This window comes from Gossypium hirsutum, chromosome A10 (assembly GCF_007990345.1).
Source record: "Gossypium hirsutum isolate 1008001.06 chromosome A10, Gossypium_hirsutum_v2.1, whole genome shotgun sequence".
In the NCBI taxonomy this organism is placed as follows: Eukaryota; Viridiplantae; Streptophyta; class Magnoliopsida; order Malvales; family Malvaceae; genus Gossypium; species Gossypium hirsutum.
Window position 1 is genome coordinate 17327511 of NC_053433.1, and position 6001 is coordinate 17333511.

Here is a 6001-nt window from a genome sequence, read left to right on the forward strand (position 1 = left end):
ACCTAGGGAGGACGAAACTATGACGAATTTTATTATTTGATTTCTAATTTACATGATAAATACTTGATTCTTGTTCTCAATTTTGTGTGTTAATTTCTTGTTTTAATATTTCTAGGATATTAATTTATGTTTAAAGTGCTTAATTCAGTGGAGGAAAAGTCCCTGTTTAAGAGTAGATCTAGCATAATTGAGTGGAGTTGCATGCAATCCTAGAAATAGGGCGACATAAATCTACTGGATTAGAGTAAAATCTAATAGGGGAATCCATAGATCGAGTTAATGCGATGATAGTGGTTTTAATTAGAAAAAGATTTTAATTAATCAACCTAGAGTCAAGAGATATTAACATAATTTAGGCATTTCTATGGATCAGAACAACAAGTGAATAGATCGTTTAATTAAGATTCGTAATAATAGAAGAAGACTAGGTGAATTATTTCCTGGGTATTGTCTCTCTCATTGGTTATCTTTCGATTATTTTCTTGATTCGTTCTTTATTGCATTCTTAGTTAAATTAGTTTAGTAATTTTTAGATTAAAACACATCACTCCAATTTGTCGACTAAATAATTAGAAAAAGGTAATTACTAATACTTTTAGTCATCGTGGATATGATATCTTTACTCATCGTAGGTATACTATTGTTCGATAGGTGCCCTTGCCTTTGTCGTATTTATAGTTAGTTCAGTGACCATCAAGTTTTTGACACCGTTGTCGAGGACTAAAATATTAGGAACACTTTATTTTTATTAATTTAGCCATTTTTTATTTTATTTTATTTTTAGCTTTAGTTTAATTTTTACATTCTATTTTTTTATTTACTTCTGATAGGTTCTTTTAGTTTATGATAAGAAGAAACTCATCGGGACCATTGTTATTTGACAGTGAAATTGAAAGTACAGTTTACAGAAACAGTAGAGAAGCAAGGTAGAGTAGAAAGAATTTAGTAGACGAACAAGACGACATTATTATTACTGAGGAGATGAGTGATGATCAGAATAATCAACTACCTCATGTAGTTGCTGCAGCTCCTGTTCTTCGTACTATGTACGATTATGCCAAGCCCATTTTAACTGGGGTTGAATTGAGTATTGTGAGACACACCATTGTTGCAAATAATTTCGAACGGAAGCCGAACACTATTCGGATGGTACAACAGTTTGTTCAGTTCATAGTTTGCAAGATGAAGACCCAAATACTCATTTGACTAATTTTCTGGAAATTTGTGATACTTTCAAGATTAATGGCGCCACTGATGACGCCATTCGCTTACGGTATTTCCTTTCTCATTAAGGAACAAAGCTAAACAATGGTTGAACTCTTTACCACGAGGTTCCATCACTACATGGGCTCATATGATTGAGAAATTTTTGCTAAATTACTTCCCATCGGCTAAGACAACCAAGTTGAGGAACGACATCTCTTCCTTTGTTCAGATTGATATAGAGACCTTATATGATGCATGAAAGAGATACAAGGATTTATTGAGAAGGTGTCCTCACCATGGGTTACCTCTATGGCTACAAGTTCAAACCTTCTACAACGGTTTGAATCCCTTAACTAGATAATTAATCGGCGCAGCAGTTGGTGGAACTCTGAATAATAAAACACCCGAAGCGGCTTATGAATTTATTGAGGAGATGACATTGAATAATTATCAGTGGCAAGTCATGAGGACAAAGCCGATAAAAGTAGCTGGTGTCTTTAATTTAGATGCAATCACAATGTTATCGAACCAAGTAGAAATATTAAATAAAAAATTAATGGTTTGTATCTTTCTACGCAGGTAAATCCGATGATGCAATTAGATGAAAATGAAGGTGGAATAAATAATTCAGAATATTTACCCTTTGGTCCTAGTATGAAGAATAAGCAAATAAATTATATGGGTAATAATTCTAGACCTCAAAATAAACTTTATAGTAATAACTATAATGCACGTTGGGGGAACCACCCAAATTTCTCATGCGGTGGTCAAGGAAACCAAAGATCACAAACCCTCGGGCTTTCAACAACCTTATCAGCAAGAAAAGAAGTTGAACCTTTAAGAGATGTTGGCAAAACTTATTTCGTTGTCAAAGACTCGTTTTCAAAACACCGAGACAACTTTGAAAAATAAGCAAGCATTAATTCATAGGCTCGAAAATCAAATTGGATAGCTTGCTAAATTGGTTTTAGAAGGTAGCAAGGTAGTTTACTTAGTAACACCGAACCCAACCCAAAAGAGCATGTGAAGACAGTTACATTAAGGAATGAGAAAGTGTTGGTTGAACCCGAAAAGAAGCTGCAACAGGAACCTGATAAGGTAAATGATGAGGGGATAAAACCTAAAGAAATTTAGACACCAGTGCTTAAAGAATATAAACCACCGATCACATATCCGACAAAGTTGAAGAAAGACTGCATGGATGAACAATTTGGTAAATTTCTTGAACTTTTTAAACCATTACATATTAACTTACCTTTTGTTGAAGCTATTTCACATATGCCCACATATGCAAAATTTTTGAAGGAGCTATTAACAAATAAAAGGAAGTTTGAAGAGCTGTCCACTGTAGAACTCAATGAGAAATGTTTAGCTATTCTCCAAAATAAATTGCCAACTAAGCTGAAAGATCCAGGAAGTTTTACTATTCCCTGTTTTATTTGTAGTTTAAACATTGAAAAAGCATTAGCTAATTTGGGTGCTAGCATTAATTTGATGCCTTATAAAATGTTCAAGCAACTTGGTCTTGGGGAACCAAAACCCACTAGGACAAGTATTCAATTGGCTGATAGATCTATTAAATATCTTAGGGAAATTATTGAAAATGTACTTGTAAAAGTAGATAAATTCATGTTCCCTAGCTTGACATGGATTAGGATGTTGGGGTGCCTTTAATTTTAGGTCACCTTTTTTTAGCCAATGCTAGGGCTATTATTGATGTAGGTGATGGTAAACTTGTGCTTAGGGTAGATGATGAAGAGATCATTTTAAAAATCTATGATGCCATGCGATTCTCTAGAGAACAAGATGATTCTTGTTGTTTTATTGACTTTATTGATCATGTTATTCAAGATTTATCGCAGGAAATCGTTCATAAGGACATGTTGGAACTATGTCTTATTCAAGGAGAGGAGGTAGATACAGATAATACTCTGATAAGTGAGACAAAAATTGATTTAGACTCTAATGAGTCTTCACTGAAACAAAAAAAAATTATAAGGATATTGAGGTAAATAAGGAATAAAAATTGAAACCCTCTATTGAAGAACCTTCCAAATTGGAACTGAAGCAATTACCAAATCACCTAGAGTATGCCTTTCTTGGAAACAATTCTACATTACCAGTAATTATTCCTTCAAATTTAAAGCCAAATGAGAAAGATGAGTTATTGCAAGTGCTGAAGGAACCTAAAAGAGCTATAGCCTGAAAGATTTCTAACATTAGAGGGTTAATCCTTTTTGCACCCATAAAATTTTAATGGAAGATGAGTACAAACCATGTGTACAAGCTTAAAGAAGGTTAAATCCTAACATGAAGGAAGTTGTTAACGTAGAGGTAATTAAACTTTTAGATGATGGAGTTATTTACCCTATTTCTTATAGTACTTGGGTGAGTCTTGTGCAGGTTGTTTCTAAGAAAGGAGGCATGACTGTTGTGGCCAATGAGAAGAACGAGTTGATTTCAACGAGAAAAGTCACAAGATAGAGAGTTTGTATTGACTATTGGAAGTTGAACGACGCCACGAGGAAATACCATTTTCTTCTACCATTCATAGATCAGATGTTGGAGAGATTATCTGGTCACATGTATTATTGCTTCCTAAATGAACTTTTTGGCTACTTTCAAATCCCGATAGCTCTTGAAGATCAAGAAAAAAAATGAGATTTACATGTCCATATGGTAAGTTTGCTTAGTAAAAATGCCTTTTGGATTATGTAACCCTCCTACTACCTTTCAGCGTTGCATGTTAGCCATTTTTGATGAACTTGTAGAAGACATTACAGAGGTATTTATGGATGACTTCTCGGTATTTGGTAATTCTTTCCATCTTTGTCTTGAAAATTTAAAACAAGTTTTAATAAGATGTGAGGAAACAAACCTTGTGCTTAATTGGGAAAATGTCATTTTATGGTTCAAGAAGGGATTATGTTGGGTCATAAAATTTCTAGTAAAGGGATTGAGGTTGATAGAGTGAATATTGAAACCATAAAAAAACTATCTCCCCCTAATCCAGTTAAGGCTATTCGAAGCTTTTTAAGACATGCTGGGTTCTATATAAGGTTTATCAAATATTTCCCTAAAATAGCTAAGCCTTTAACTAATTTGCTAGAAAAAGATGTGCCATTCGATTTTAGTCAGGAATGCTTAAAAGCATTTAGTACTAGGAAAAATTAATTAATGCCCCGATTATGGTTGCACCTAATTGGAATTTACCCTTTGAACTAATGTGTGATGTGAGTGATTTTGTAGTAGGTGCAGTTCTTGGGCAGTGAAGAGACAAGCATTTTCAGCCAATCTATTATGCTAGTAAGATTTTGACAGATGCACAAGAAAATTATACTACTACAGAAAAAGAATTGCTAGCAGTAGTTTTTGCATTCGATAAATTTAAACCATATTTAATATTGTCTAAAGTTGTTGTTTACACTGACCATTCTGTTCTTCACTATCTTCTAACAAAACTGAGTGCAAAACCTCAACTTATAATGTGGATTTTATTATTGCAGGATTTCAATTTGGAAATCCAAGATAAGAAGGGAGCTGAAAATCTTGCACCAGATTACCTTTCAAGACTAGAGAATCCCTATTTCAAAGAGCTCAATGAGAACGAGATAAATGACTCGTTTCCTAAAGAACTACTCTTGGTTGTAACCAATTCTAAAGTCCCAAGGTTTACGGATATTGTGAATTACTCGGCTGCTAACATCTTACCAAAAGGGTTGAAGTAGCATCAAAATAAGCGATTATTTGTTGATCTGAAAAATTATTTTTGGGAGGACCCTTTTCTTTTTCATGTATGTGCAGATCAAGTAATTCGAAGGTGTGTTACAAAATTAGAAGTGAATAAAATCTTGGAACACTGCCAGTAATGACCGACAGGAGGACATTACAATGAGATTAGGATAGCACTTAAAACACTTAAATAACGTTTTTATTAGCCCACACTGTTTAAGGACGCTAACACGTATGTTACTTCTTGTGATAGATGCCAGAGAACAGGTAATATTTCTATAGTGATGAAATGCCTCAAACATATATGCTTTCATGTGAAATTTTTTGCGTTTGTGGCATTGATTTCATGGGACCATTTCCTAGCTCTTTTGGTAATAAATACATACTAGTAGCAGTTGATTATATGTCAAATGGGTAGAAGCTCAAGCTTTACCTACTAATGATGCTAGAGTGGTAGTTCAATTTCTTAAGAAGCTATTTTTTTGATTTCGAACACCTAGAGCGATTATTAGTGATAGGGGTACACATTTTTTTAACGCTCAATTTGATAAGGTCCTTAAGAACTATAGGGTGCATCATAGAACAACTACCTTTTATCACTCTCAAACAAGTGGCCAAGTCGAAGTTGCAAATCGAAAACTCAAACGTATCCTAGAAAAAACTGTAAAATAGAAAGGATTAGGCGTTAAAAGTAGATGACGCTTTATGGGCTTATAGGACTGCGTATAAAAAACCAATAGGAACATCTCCTTATAGACTTGTATATGGAAAAACTTGTCATTTATCGCTTGAACTCGAACACAAAGCATTCTGGGCAATAAAATTTCTAAACTACGACCCTAAACTTGCAGGTGAAAAGAAATTGTTGCAGCTAAATGAGTTAGACGAGTGGTGAGCTAATGTTTACAAGAACTTGAGACTATATAAAGAAGCGACAAAGTGACGCCACGACGCTCATTTGAAGTACCCCAAACAATTCACAGTTGGGGATCGTGTCCTTTTATACAATTCAAAGCTCAAATTGTTTCTTGAAAAGCTGAAATTAAGATAGAATGGTCCATTT

The 6001-nt window shown here is 34.1% G+C and overlaps 1 non-coding gene across 1 annotated transcript; it reads right to left on the reverse strand.

The window, feature by feature from the left end:
- Window positions 1-1402: 1402 nt before the first annotated feature.
- LOC121208912 (small nucleolar RNA R71) lies at window positions 1403-1509 on the reverse strand. Its single transcript, XR_005904034.1, has one exon. It is a non-coding gene; the product is annotated as a small nucleolar RNA R71 (small nucleolar RNA).
- Window positions 1510-6001: the final 4492 nt, after the last annotated feature.